The sequence below is a fragment of the Triticum dicoccoides genome, chromosome 1B, assembly GCF_002162155.2.
Source record: "Triticum dicoccoides isolate Atlit2015 ecotype Zavitan chromosome 1B, WEW_v2.0, whole genome shotgun sequence".
NCBI lineage: Eukaryota > Viridiplantae > Streptophyta > Magnoliopsida > Poales > Poaceae > Triticum > Triticum dicoccoides.
The window spans coordinates 192,275,598-192,289,995 of NC_041381.1; the positions used below are offsets into that span (position 1 = coordinate 192,275,598).

At 45.0% G+C, this 14,398-nt stretch overlaps 1 long non-coding RNA gene across 1 annotated transcript; it reads left to right on the forward strand.

Moving 5' to 3' along the window:
- Positions 1 to 657: 657 nt before the first annotated feature.
- Positions 658 to 14,194, forward strand: LOC119327852. Its single transcript, XR_005158731.1, has 6 exons — positions 658 to 743; positions 1,382 to 1,500; positions 11,673 to 11,801; positions 11,897 to 11,957; positions 12,651 to 13,381; positions 13,482 to 14,194. It is a non-coding gene; the product is annotated as an uncharacterized LOC119327852 (long non-coding RNA).
- Positions 14,195 to 14,398: the final 204 nt, after the last annotated feature.

Genomic DNA, 14,398 nt, shown 5'->3' on the forward strand with positions numbered 1-14,398 from the left:
AAGGCGTCATATGGTCCAAAGGCTTCATTGAACATATAAAACCAGCTACGCTACCCGCCATTCTAGCGCACCTGAGTGATTTTCACCGTGCGAGCCGTTCGATCTTTGTTATTGTCGTACGATTTTGCTGCTGGCGATCGCTGGACCGTCAATTCTTTTGCACCTTTGTGCTCGTTTCAGAAGTGGATGACTGATGGGCCTCGTTAAGTGTGGGCCCAGAGAATGATGTGAATTTTCTCTGGTTTTACGTAGCTGAATTATGGGATGTGCGGGCCGCGTGGTGAAAACCTAATCCCCAATCCCTGCCCGTCCTCGAGTCCCACATTCCCCCCTTGCCGCCGCCTCTCCCTGCTCTCCAGTCTCCACCACCACCACGCCCCTTGCTTCCCTTCTCTTCTATCCTCCTCTGGATCCAGCGGTGGCGCATGCAGTGGTTATGGATGGGCCACTGGTTGCCTTCATGGGAGAGTGGGGCGCTGAAATCTTCAGCGTGGGTGTGGAGGAGCCGGAAGAGGTGAGGAGGATGACAACATGGGAACAAAGCAGACAGATCGAAGCTCTCATCGCCGCTCGTGTTGCTATGGAGTGGAGGGTCGCCGTCGGCCGCATCACAGACAAGCGAGGATGAGGACAACGCTTGGATTTGGCTCTGGCCCCGGTGATGGCATCCTGAGAGGCCTGGGCCTCCTCCACAGACAAGGCGGCGGCGCGCTTGGCGGCGGTGATCTGAGCGCCAGTTCAAGGTGAGGCACCTCCTCTAGCCATCCAGTTTTTCCCATGAGTTTGTGCTAAAAGAATGAGTTCTTGTTACGGATTTGAGTTTTTTCTTTGTAGTACTCTGTCGTCGGCTGTGGCTGGGCCTTAAACCGGCCAACCAAGGAGCTAGTATTTTCCCTGAACTCCTGCAACAACAACAGCTCGTGTGTTGTATCAGTCAGATAAATACTACACAAATCATGTTCCTCGTATTTTCCCGCTCTTGATTCATAGACAATGTATTGTAGTTATTTCTCAGGATTATCAATTGATCTAAAATCAACCTCTGTACATGCATATCTTTGACTTGAGAACAATGCACATAGCCACTTAAGCACCATTGCTGAGAACATAATACTGCTTGGATGATTTTCTTGTTCGTGTGCTTGTGTGAGTAAAGCGCAGAGGTTATAGAGGTATTGAAATATGATCCTTCTATGAAATGTTTGGGGGTTTATAGTTAGCACTGCTGGTTTAGGATTTGCATAATTGAGATTTTTAGCTAATTGCTCTGCTGTTTGGTGGAGGGGAGAGCCGCATGAGAGTATAAATAATATTATGCTTATACTTGTGATGTGATGCTTTTTGGATGATGATAGTAGCATGAGTGTGATCTTATTTCCAGGGCAGATGATGTGCGCAAGGAAGGAAAGATGCAGACAAACAACACCGAAGACGTCTTCAAAACGCTTGATGAGATTGAGTTCCCAGAGATGGTAGAGCCCCTGAGGGCTGCATTGGAAGGTCTGTGTTGTTGTCTACTTGTCTCCTCAATTCTTTTACAGTCCGATGTTCTTTGAGTTTAGATGTTGCATGAATAAATAACTCTATGTGGCAATGCAAGTGAATGGTGAAGTGGCTCAATGCTTCAGATTTTTGGTGAGAATCTGGGAGCATACATAAATAGACGTTGTTAACAACAATGGAATTTATAAAATGGGAGTATAAATAAATAGAAGTTGTTAAATCAATTGATTTTTATTGGCTCTCTATATCCTTATGTACGAGGGATTGCATGAATTTGTATGAAGTGAGTAGCTTTTGTATTTAGACAAAATCGTTATAGAAAGAAATTCAGCTTTATTCAATTGCACTCGGCCCAAGCAAAAAGGTAGCCTGGAGCAAAACAGAGGAAACTAGATAAAGAGCCAATGTTGTAGAGCAAAATGATCAAGCAAAAGAAGCCAGTGCGGACGACGATTAACTGCTCTAACCTTGTGGTAGGTTGAATCTGAGTCACATTAATGGGGGAACTTTCTTGTATATTCCTGAAACTATAAGACAATGGCTGAAGATGACATTTTGGTAATTTTGTATGCTGAACCATGATGCTAGGCTGAATAATTTACTATCTTTTGTTCGCACGAGCTCACGTTTTGGTAGTTGCAAAACCTAAACCATGATGCTTTCTTGCCGCTGTTGTAGTCTCTAATTAATGGAATTGTGAGAGACTGTAGTTAATTTAAGTTTCTTCTGTTTCAATAAAACAGGCGTTGGTAACTACATAAGTTTAACCATGATGCTTTATTTTTTAGGGAAAAACCATAATGCTTTCTTACAGCTGCTGTAGTCTCTACGGTATTCTGAGATAATTTAGTTAAGCTAATCTCATCGGTTTGCACACATGAGCCATGCAGAAAAAAGTAGGGTACTATTAGAGATTGGTCGTGTGATGTTCATATTCAGAGAATAGCACATCTGTTGATTAAACTGAAATGTATATGGTGCGTTCCATTTCTGCTCATCTTGATCTAACCAAACTGACCCCATGGATTTGAGATTGCCATGCCTGTCAGGTTTGGACATGTTCTTATTTGTACTAAATCACTAAACTAAACTGTATACATAAAATAGCCCCCCTCCTTTCCAACAACTTATTTTATTTTTAGAGTGAGCAACGACATGTTAACATACTCTGTTTCTTGTGAGCAGTACTTCAGTTTAGATTGACGTATACTCTTTGGTATATAGCATTTTTGCCTACCTCTTGCCTATTTCACATAGAATAGATGATTTGCTTTGGAGAGGGGTTAGATAAGGCCTATGAGTCCTAAGTGTTGGAGAACGTTGCAGAAAACAAAAATTTTCCTACTCGTTTCACCAAGATCATCTAGGAGTTCATCTAGCAACGAGTCATTGGATGCATCTACGTACCTTGTAGATGGCGAGCGGAAGCGTTCAAAGAACGGGGATGATGTAGTCGAACACGACGTGATTCGAATCACCGGAGATCCTAGCACCGAACGGACGGCGCCTCCGCGTTCAACACACGTACGGAACAGCCACGTCTCCTCCTTCTTGATCCAGCAAGGGAGGGAGGAGAGGTTGAGGGAGATGGCACCAGCAGCAGCACGACGGCGTGGTGTTGATGGAGCTGCAGTACTCCAGCAGAGCTTCGCTAAGCACTATGGAGGTGGAGGAGGTGTTGGGGAGGGAGAAGGAGGCAACCAAAGGCCAAGGACTCAAGGTATGAAGTCCCTCCTCTCCCCCACTATATATAGGGGTGCCAAGGGGGGGTGGCCGGCCCTAGGAGATCCAATCTCCTAGGGGGTGCGGCGGCCTAGGGGGGTTTCCCTCCCCTCCAAGGCACCTAGGAGGTGCCTTCCACTAGTAGGACTCCTCCCCCTTGGAAACCCTAGGCGCATGGGCCTTGTGGGGCTGGTGCCCTTGGCCCAAGCAGGCCAAGGCGCACCCCCTACAGCCCATGTGGCCCCCGGGGATGGGTGGCCCCACCCGGTGGGCCCCCGGGACCCCTCCGGTGGTCCCGGTACAATACCGATAACCCCGAAACTTGTCCCGATGCCCGAAACAGGACTTCCCATATATAAATCTTTACCTCCGGACCATTCCGGAACTCCTCGTGACGTCCGGGATCTCATCCGGGACTCCGAACAACATTCGGGTTACTGCATATACATATCCCTACAACCCTAGCGTAACCGAACCTTAAGTGTGTAGACCCTACGGGTTCGGGAGACAAGCAGACATGACCGAGACGACTCTCTGGTCAATAACCAACAGCGGGACCTGGATACCCATGTTGGCTCCCACATGCTCCACGATGATCTCATCGGATGAACCACGATGTCGAGGATTCTATCAACCCCGTACGCTATTCCCTTTGTCTATCGATATGTTACTTGCCCGAGATTCGATCGTCGGTATCCCAATACCTCGTTCAATCTCGTTACCGGCAAGTCACTTTACTCGTACCGTAATGCATGATCCCGTGACCAGACACTTGGTCACTCTGAGCTCATTATGATGATGCATTACCGAGTGGGCCCAGTGATACCTCTCCGTCATACGGAGTGACAAATCCCAGTCTTGATCCATGTCACCCAACAGACACTTTCGGAGATACCCGTAGTCTACCTTTATAGTCACCCAGTTACGTTGTGACGTTTGGCATACCCAAAGCACTCCTACGGTATCCGGGAGTTACACGATCTCATGGTCTAAGGAAAAGATACTTTGACATTGGAAAACTCTAGCAAACGAACTATACGATCTTGTGCTATGTTTAGGATTGGGTCTTTGTCCATCACATCATTCTCCCAATGATGTGATCTCGTTATCAATGACATCCAGTGTCCATAGTCAGGAAACCATGACTATCTGTTGATCAACGAGCTAGTCAACTAGAGGCTCACTAGGGACACGTTGGTGTCTGTTATTCACACATGTATTATGATTTCCGGATAACACAATTATAGCATGAATAAAGACAATTATCATGAACAAGGAAATATAATAATAATGCTTTTATTATTGCCTCTAGGGCATATTTCCAACAGTCTCCCACTTGCACTAGAGTCAATAATCTAGTTACATTGTGATGAATCGAACACCCATGGAATTCTGGTGTTGATCATGTTTTGTTCTAGGGAGAGGTTTAGTCAACGGATCTGCTACATTCAGGTCCGTATGCACTTTACAAATCTCTATGTCTCCATCTTGAACATTTTCACGAATGGAGTTGAAGCGACGCTTGATGTGCCTTGTCTTCTTGTGAAACCTGGGCTCCTTGGCAAGTGCAATAGCGCCAGTGTTGTCACAGAAGAGCTTGATCGGCCCCGACGCATTGGGTATGACTCCTAGGTCGGTGATGAACTCCTTCACCCATATTGCTTCATGTGCTGCCTCCGAGGCTGCCATGTACTCCGCTTCACATGTAGATCCCGCCACGACGCTTTGCTTGCAACTGCACCAGCTTACTGCCCCACCATTCAAAATATATACGTATCCGGTTTGTGACTTAGAGTCATCCAGATCTGTGTTGAAGCTAGCGTCGACGTAACCCTTTACAAAGAGCTCTTCGTCACCTCCATAAACGAGAAACATTTCCTTAGTCCTTTTCAGGTACTTCAGGATATTCTTGACCGCTGTCCAGTGTTCCTTGCCGGGATTACTTTGGTACCTTCCTACCAAACTTAAGGCAAGGTTTACATCAGGTCTGGTACACAGCATGGCATACATAATAGAACCTATGGCTGAGGCATAGGGGATGACGCTCATCTCTTCTATATCTTCTGCCGTGGTCGGACATTGAGCTGAGCTCAATTTCATACCTTGTAACACAGGCAAGAACCCCTTCTTGGATTGATCCATATTGAACTTCTTCAATATCTTATCAAGGTATGTGCTTTGTGAAAGACCTATGAGGCGTCTTGATCTATCTCTATAGATTTTGATGCCTAATATATAAGCAGCTTCTCCAAGGTCCTTCATTGAAAAACTTTTATTCAAGTAGGCCTTGATGCTGTCCAAGAGTTCTATATCATTTCCCATCAAAAGTATGTCATCTACATATAATATGAGAAATGCTACAGAGCTCCCACTCACTTTCTTGTAAATGCAGGCTTCTCCATAAGTCTGTGTAAACCCAAACGCTTTGATCATCTCATCAAAGCGAATGTTCCAACTCCGAGATGCTTGCACCAGCCCATAAATCGAGCGTTGGAGCTTGCACACTTTGTCAGCATTCTTAGGATCGACAAAACCTTCCGGCTGCATCATATACAATTCTTCCTTAAGGAAACCATTAAGGAATGCCGTTTTGACGTCCATTTTCCATATTTCATAATCATAGAATGCGGCAATTGCTAACATGATTCGGACGGACTTCAGCTTCGCTACCGGTGAGAAAGTCTCATCGTAGTCAACCCCTTGAACTTGTCGATAACCCTTAGCGACAAGCCGAGCTTTATAGATGGTCACATTACCATCCGCGTCTGTCTTCTTCTTAAAGATCCATTTATTTTCTATGGCTCGCCGTTCAACGGGCAAGTCAGTCAAAGTCCATACTTTGTTTTCATACATGGATCCTATCTCGGATTTCATGGCTTCTAGCCATTTGTCGGAATCCGGTCCCGCCATCGCTTCTTCATAGTTTGAAGGTTCACCGTTGTCTAACAACATGATTTCCAAGACAGGGTTGCCGTACCACTCTGGTGCGGAACGTGTCCTTGTGGACCTTCGAATTTCAGTAGGAGCTTGATCAGAAGTATCTTGATCATTATCATTAACTTCCTCTCTAGTCGGTGCTGGCACCTCAGGAACATTTTCTTGAGTTGCGCCATTTTCCGGTTCAAGAGGCAATACTTCATCAAGCTCTACTTTCCTCCCACTTACTTCTTTCGAGAGAAACTCTTTCTCCAGAAAGGACCCATTCTTGGCAACAAAGATCTTGCCTTCGGATCTGAGGTAGAAGGTGTACCCAATAGTTTCTTTTGGGTACCCTATGAAGACGCATTTTTCCGATTTGGGTTCGAGCTTTTCAGGTTGAAGTTTCTTGACATAAGCATCGCATCCCCAAACTTTTAGAAATGACAGCTTAGGTTTCTTCCCAAACCATAATTCATACGGTGTCGTCTTAACGGATTTCGACGGAGCCCTATTTAAAGTGAATGCGGCAGTCTCTAAAGCATAGCCCCAAAAAGAAAGCGGTAAATCGGTAAGAGACATCATAGATCGCACCATATCTAACAGAGTGCGATTACGACGTTCGGACACACCATTACGCTGAGGTGTTCCAGGCGGCGTGAGTTGTGAAACTATTCCACATTTTCTTAAGTGTGCCCCAAACTCGTGACTCAAGTATTCTCCTCCACGATCTGATCGTAGAAACTTGATTTTCCTGTCACGTTGATTTTCAACCTCACTCTGAAATTCCTTGAACTTTTCAAAGGTTTCAGACTTGTGTTTCATTAAGTAGATATACCCATACCTACTTAAATCATCAGTGAGGGTGAGAACATAACGATAGCCACCGCGAGCCTCAACACTCATTGGAACGCACACATCGGTATGTATGATTTCCAATAAGTCGGTTGCTCGCTCCATTGTTCCTGAGAACGGAGTCTTGGTCATTTTACCCATAAGGCATGGTTCGCACGTGTCAAATGATTCATAATCAAGAGACTCTAAAAGTCCATCAGCATGGAGCTTCTTCATGCGTTTGACACCTATGTGACCAAGGCGGCAGTGCCACAAGTATGTGGGACTATCATTATCAACTTTACTTCTTTTGGTACTCACATTATGAATATGTGTAGCATCACGTTCGAGATTCATAAGGAATAAACCATTCACCATAGGAGCATGACCATAAAACATATCTCTCATAAAAATGGAACAACCATTATTCTCAGATTTAAAAGAGTAGCCATCTCGAATTAAACGAGATCCCGATACAATGTTCATGCTCAAAGCTGGCACTAAATAACAATTATTAAGGTTTAAAACTAATCCCGAAGGGAGATGCAGAGGTAGCGTGCAGACGGCGATCACATTGACCTTGGAACCATTCCCGACGCGCATCGTCACCTCGTCCTTTGCCAGTTTCCGCTTATTCCGCAGCCCCTGCTTTGAGTTACAAATGTGAGCAACTGCACCGGTATCAAATACCCAGGAGCCACTACGGGCACTAGTAAGGTACACATCAATTACATGTATATCACATATACCTTTGGTTTTGCCGGCCTTCTTATCCGCTAAGTACTTAGGGCAGTTCCGCTTCCAGTGACCGCTTCCCTTGCAATAAAAGCACTCAGTCTCGGGCTTGGGTCCATTCTTTGGCTTCTTCCCGGCAGCTTGCTTGCCGGGCGCGGCAACCCCCTTGCCGTCCTTCTTGAAGTTCTTTTTACCCTTGCCTTTCTTGAACTTAGTGGTTTTATTGACCATCAACACTTGATGTTCTTTCCTGACTTCTACCTCCGCTGATTTCAGCATAGCAAATACTTCAGGAATGGTCTTTTCCATCCCCTGCATATTGAAGTTCATCACAAAGCTCTTGTAGCTTGGTGGAAGCGACTGGAGGATTCTGTCAATGACCGCATCATCCGGGAGATTAACTCCTAGCTGAGTCAAGCGGTTATGCAACCCAGACATAGTGAGTATGTGCTCACTGACAGAACTATTTTCCTCCATCTTACAGCTGAAGAATTTGTCAGAGACTTCATATCTCTCGACCCGGGCATGAGCTTGGAAAACCATTTTCAGCTCTTCGAACATCTCATATGCTCCATGTCTCTCAAAACGCTTTTGGAGGCCCGGCTCTAGGCTGTAAAGCATGCCGCACTGAACGAGGGAGTAGTCATCGAAACGTGCCTGCCAAGCGTTCATAACGTCTTGTTCTGCAGGGAGAACGGGTGCGTCACCAAGCGGTGCTTGTAGGACATAATCTTTCTTGGCAGCTATGAGGATGATCCTCAGGTTCCGGACCCAGTCCGTATAGTTGCTGCCATCGTCTTTCAGCTTAGTTTTCTCTAGGAACGCGTTGAAGTTGAGGACTACGTTGGCCATTTGATCTACAAGACATATTGCAAAGATTTTAGACTAAGTTCATGATAATTAAGTTCAACTAATCAAATTATTAGTGAACTCCCACTTAGATTAGACATCCCTCTAGTCATCTAAGTATTACATGATCCGAGTTAAACTAGACCGTGTCCGATCATCACGTGAGACGGACTAGTCAACATCGGTGAACATCTTCATGTTGATCGTATCTTCTATACGACTCATGCTCGACCTTTCAGTCTTCTGTGTTCCGAGGCCATGTCTGTACATGCTAGGCTCGTCAAGTCAACCTAAGTGTTTGCATGTGTAAATCTGTCTTACACCCGTTGTATGTGAACGTCTGAATAAAACACCCAATGATCACGTGGTGTTTTGAAACAGCGAACTGTCGCAACGGTGCACAGTTAGGGGGAACACTTCTTGAATTTATTGTGAGGGATCATCTTATTTACTACCATCGTTCTAAGTAAACAAGATGCAAAACATGATAAACATCACATGCAATCAAATAATAAACGTGACATGATATGGCCAATATCACATAGCTCCTTTGATCTCCATCTTGGGGCTCCATGATCATCTTGTCACCGGCTTGACACCATGATCTCCATCATCATGATCTCCATCATCGTGTCTCCATGAAGTTGCTCGCCAACCATTACTTCTACTACTATGGCTAACGCGTTTAGCAATAAAGTAAAGTAATTTACATGGCGTTTCTTGATGACACGCAGGTCATATAAAAGAATAAGGACAACTCCTATGGCTCCTGCCGGTTGTCATACTCATCGACATGCAAGTCGTGATTCCTATTACAATAGCATGAACATCTCATACATCACATATAGATCATTCATCATTCATCACAACTTTGGCCATATCATATCACAAACCACTTGCTGCAAAAACAAGTTAGACGTCCTCTAATTGTTGTTGCAAGTTTTACGTGGCTGAATTAGGGTTCTAGCAAGAACGTTTTCTTACCTACGTTAAAGCCACAACGTGATTTGTCAACTTCTATTTACCCTTCATAAGGACCCTGTTCATCGATTCCGCTCCAACTAAAGTAGGAGAGACAGACACCCGCCAGCCACCTTATGCAACTAGTGCATGTTAGTTGGTGGAACCGGTCTCACGTAAGCGTACGTGTAAGGTTGGTCCGGGCCGCTTCATCCCACAATACCGCTGAAGCAAGAAAGGACTAGTAACGGCAAGAAAGTTGACAAATCTACGCCCACAACAAATTGTGTTCTACTCGCGCAAGAAGAACTACGCATAGACCTAGCTCATGATGCCACTGTTGGGGAATGTTGCAGAAAACAAAAATTTTCCTACTCGTTTCACCAAGATCATCTAGGAGTTCATCTAGCAACGAGTCATTGGATGCATCTACGTACCTTGTAGATCGCGAGCGGAAGCGTTCAAAGGAACGGTGATGATGTAGTCGTACTCGACGTGATCCAAATCACCGATGACCAGCGCCGAACGGACGACACCTCCGCGTTCAACACACGTACGGAACAGCCACGTCTCCTCTTCTTGATCCAGCAAGGGAGGGAGGAGAGGTTGAGGGAGATGGCACCAGCAGCAGCACGACGGCGTGGTGTTGATGGAGCTGCAGTACTCCGGCAGAGCTTCGCTAAGCACTATGGAGGTTGAGGAGGTGTTGGGGAGGGAGAAGGAGGCAACCAAAGGCCGAGGCGTTCAGGTATGAAGTCCCTCCTCTCCCCCACTATATATAGGGGTGCCAAGGGGGGTGGTGCGCAGCCTAGGAGATCCAATCTCCTATGGCCGGCGGCCAAGGGGAGGTTTCCCTCCCCCCCAAGGCACCTAGGAGGTGCCTTACCCTCCTAGGACTCTTGTCCCCTTAAACCCTAGGCGCATGGGCCTATGTGGGGCTGGTGCCCTTGGCCCATTAGGCCAAGGCGCACCCCCTTACAGCCCATGTGCCCCCCCGGGACAGGTGGACCCACCCGGTGGACCCCCGGGACCCTTCCGGTGGTCCCGGTACAATACCGATAACCCCGAAACTTGTCCCGATGCCCGAAACAGGACTTCCCATATATAAATCTTTACCTCCGGACCATTCCGGAACTCCTCGTGACGTCCGGGATCTCATCCGGGACTCCGAACAACATTCTGGTTACTGCATATACATATCCCTACAACCCTAGCGTAACCGAACCTTAAGTGTGTAGACCCTACGGGTTCGGGAGACAAGCAGACATGACCGAGACGACTCTCCGGTCAATAACCAACAGCGGGATCTGGATACCCATGTTGGCTCCCACATGCTCCACGATGATCTCATCGGATGAACCACGATGTCGAGGATTCTATCAACCCCGTACGCTATTCCCTTTGTCTATCGATATGTTACTTGCCCGAGATTCGATCGTCGGTATCCCAATACCTCGTTCAATCTCGTTACCGGCAAGTCACTTTACTCGTACCGTAATGCATGATCCCGTGACCAGACACTTGGTCACTCTGAGCTCATTATGATGATGCATTACCGAGTGGGCCCAGTGATACCTCTCCGTCATACGAAGTGACAAATCCCAGTCTTGATCCATGTCACCCAACAGACACTTTCGGAGATACCCGTAGTCTACCTTTATAGTCACCCAGTTACGTTGTGACGTTTGGCATACCCAAAGCACTCCTACAGTATCCGGGAGTTACACGATCTCATGGTCTAAGGAAAAGATACTTGACATTAGAAAACTCTAGCAAACGAACTATACGATCTTGTGCTATGTTTAGGATTGGGTCTTGTCCATCACATCATTCTCCTAATGATGTGATCTCGTTATCAATGACATCCAGTGTCCATAGTCAGGAAATCATGACTATCTGTTGATCAACGAGCTAGTCAACTAGAGGCTCACTAGGGACATGTTGATGTCTATTATTCACACATGTATTACGATTTCCGGATAACACAATTATAGCATGAATAAAGACAATCATCATGAACAAGGAAATATAATAATAATGCTTTTATTATTGCCTCTAGGGCATATTTCCAACACTAAGTAAGTGTGATAAGCATGTCCTGCACTTCTATTTACTATTAAGCACCAACTGAATTTCTGATAATGGCGTTTCAGGAATGATACAATCAATCCAACTGTTACCTTTGGGGTGCTTTTTGGATGGACTAATCTGAAGATGTTGGCTAGCTTGCACCGCCATCATATAATCTAGAAGCAAGGGCAAGGATTATAGGGAAAATAAAGGTACAATGCTCCCAGTAAATTATACTTTTTGGTGAAGTTTTAGTGCTTGCACAAGAAAGTAACACCATCATTATAGCTACTGCTTTTTATCCCAGGCAATTCGCCAACCAGAGGAAATGCCAACCAATACATTTTTGTACTTCCTCTGTTACAGAGGTAAAATTACTACTACTTTTGAAAGCTTTTTTTTGTTGCATGTTCCCCTTTCTTAATCTTCTATTTGTTCAAATGTACATACACGAGCTTATAATCCTTAGTACACAATGCATCTCACCATACTATTGTTTTCCTGAAAATTTATACTCACATAGTTCCATTTTTTGTATGGGTGATCTTCCGTTGCCCTGATTTGGTGTTCATATAGCATGGGACATTATAGACTCATTTTATTTTCTCTTCTTTCATGCACTAATGCATAAATCTTTTGGTATTGCCCTTATTATGTAATCTAGAGCTATGCAATGACAACCATGGCTTTACTGTTCAGGTGAGTTCCATTTATAGAGTGACCAACCCTTGGCATCTTATCTAAATTCTTTTATCCTAGATATTATGTATGCCCAGTTAAGTTCCTTATACAAGTACCTTAATTAGCCTCTTCTGACTATTAACTATTTGAACTGTTCTATTAGGACTCAGACTTTCAAAGTTATTAGGATCTGGACATGTTTACCTTAGTTTGTACAGTTTTGTGTTCTTTTGGCTTCAGGCTGCTGCTGCGCATAAAGTACAGTAAACTCAGATGATGCATGCAAAAAAACTGCAAATCTAGCATAGTTTTTGAAATTAGATTTTGTAACTAATTATGTGACACCCTTATGTTAAAATGCTTATTTGTTCTCCAACTAGGCCAACGACGGCTGCTAGCAATGATATATACATATCAACAATTCCAAGGAGGTGCATGTGTCAGTATGCATAGCATAGTATATATATGCTTGACACTGTGACTGGAGGAGATCCAGGAAGGGGTGAACTCAAAATCATCTGTGATTTGATTGGAAAATACTCTCCAGCATCTGAAACATCTAAAGGCGATCACTCGACCAAGTATGTTATACAATATACCCAGCTCGATGATTGGAGCAGTCCCAGCCGCTAATTAGTGCTAATTAGTACTCCAGTGTTGAATCACACAGCTAAGTATCAACACTCCCTCGAGACTTGGCTATTAACAAAGTAGTGCTAGGTCCTCAGCGTTCGTTCTTACTCTCTATTTTCTCGAGTTGGTTTCTCTTTATTCACTTTTTGCTTTCTATTTTCATTATCACTATTCATTTGGTATCTTGGTTTCTCTTTGTTTAGTCTCCACCCTCTTTCTCCTTACCTTATTTTTTGATTTGTATGTCTAAGTTAAGAATGAGAGGCTAGATAAACAAACAGGAAAATGCTCAGTTTGTTCAGGCCTTAGGGACGTATTCCATCACTGTCCACCAACAAGTTCAACTCCGACAACGGTTCACTGATAATGTGGGCCGGTGCACCATGTCAGCAACGTCGACAGCCTGACAGGCCATTTTCCAACTAGGCCTATTGTAAATGACGAGACCATGAGGATGTAATCAGTAATATTGCTCCTAGTATAGTTATTTAGTAAAGTTATAAGTTTCTCCTTTTGGAGTTTACTTGTACGAGTGCTCACTCCCTGCATCTTGTTCTGTTTTTTGTTCTATTTTTCAGAAAATGAAGATGTACTTTGCCGTTCCACTAATCTCGACAAAAGAGTAGATTATGGTGCCCCTTGTGCTACAGTGGAATTGAATCACAAAAAATTCTACAGATTCATCAAACAATGAAGGAGGTTAGTTTTTACCTGAGAGGCAACGGTGGCCACCGTGCTCTTCCTGGAGCCTCGCTTGCGGTCGAAAGTCATCAGCTTCAGGGAGTGCCAGCACGGCAAAAATAGACGCCACCTTCGGCAGGGAGCAACAACAGCAACTGCGAGGATTTGGCTCGCCGATACGAGCAACGGCGGCGCCATACCCGCTTCCGCAGCTCCGAGCTGCTGGTCCGCCGAGATGCAGATGGCGCCGGGGAGCCTTTGGGCCTCCAAGCTGTCGGGCCACCGAGATGCAGATGTAGCCGCAGCGCCTCTGAGCTGTAGCGAGAGCCGCTCAGCTGCCAAGCTGCAGCGCGAGCTGCCGTGAAGATGGAGCCGTGCTTTCTCTCCAGTACAAGTACAGTGGGGAGAGGGGAACGAATCCAATGAAACTGATCGATGGAACCAAGGCCAACAGTCAACCACGTGGTGATCTCTATGCTATATGTGCCACGCGTGTGTATAGGTGTCCAGAATGTGTGGTTCTATCACAGTGGCATAATTGTCATTTTATCTTGGTGCTAATTTGTAGCACCTGTATGATCTATACTGTTTTGTCTGATTTATTCCAACTACTATTCTTAAAATATAAGATTATATACAGTCACAGGTCAAAATCTGGCCCCAACCGCCTGCGGACGTGCTGCTTGTCCGCGGACATTGGTTAGTCATCACAAAAGAAATTGTATTCATGACCAGATTCCTCATTTGCAAATCATCAAATCAATACAATTACATGCAAATAAACTACTCTAAATATTCGCTGGCGACAGTCCTT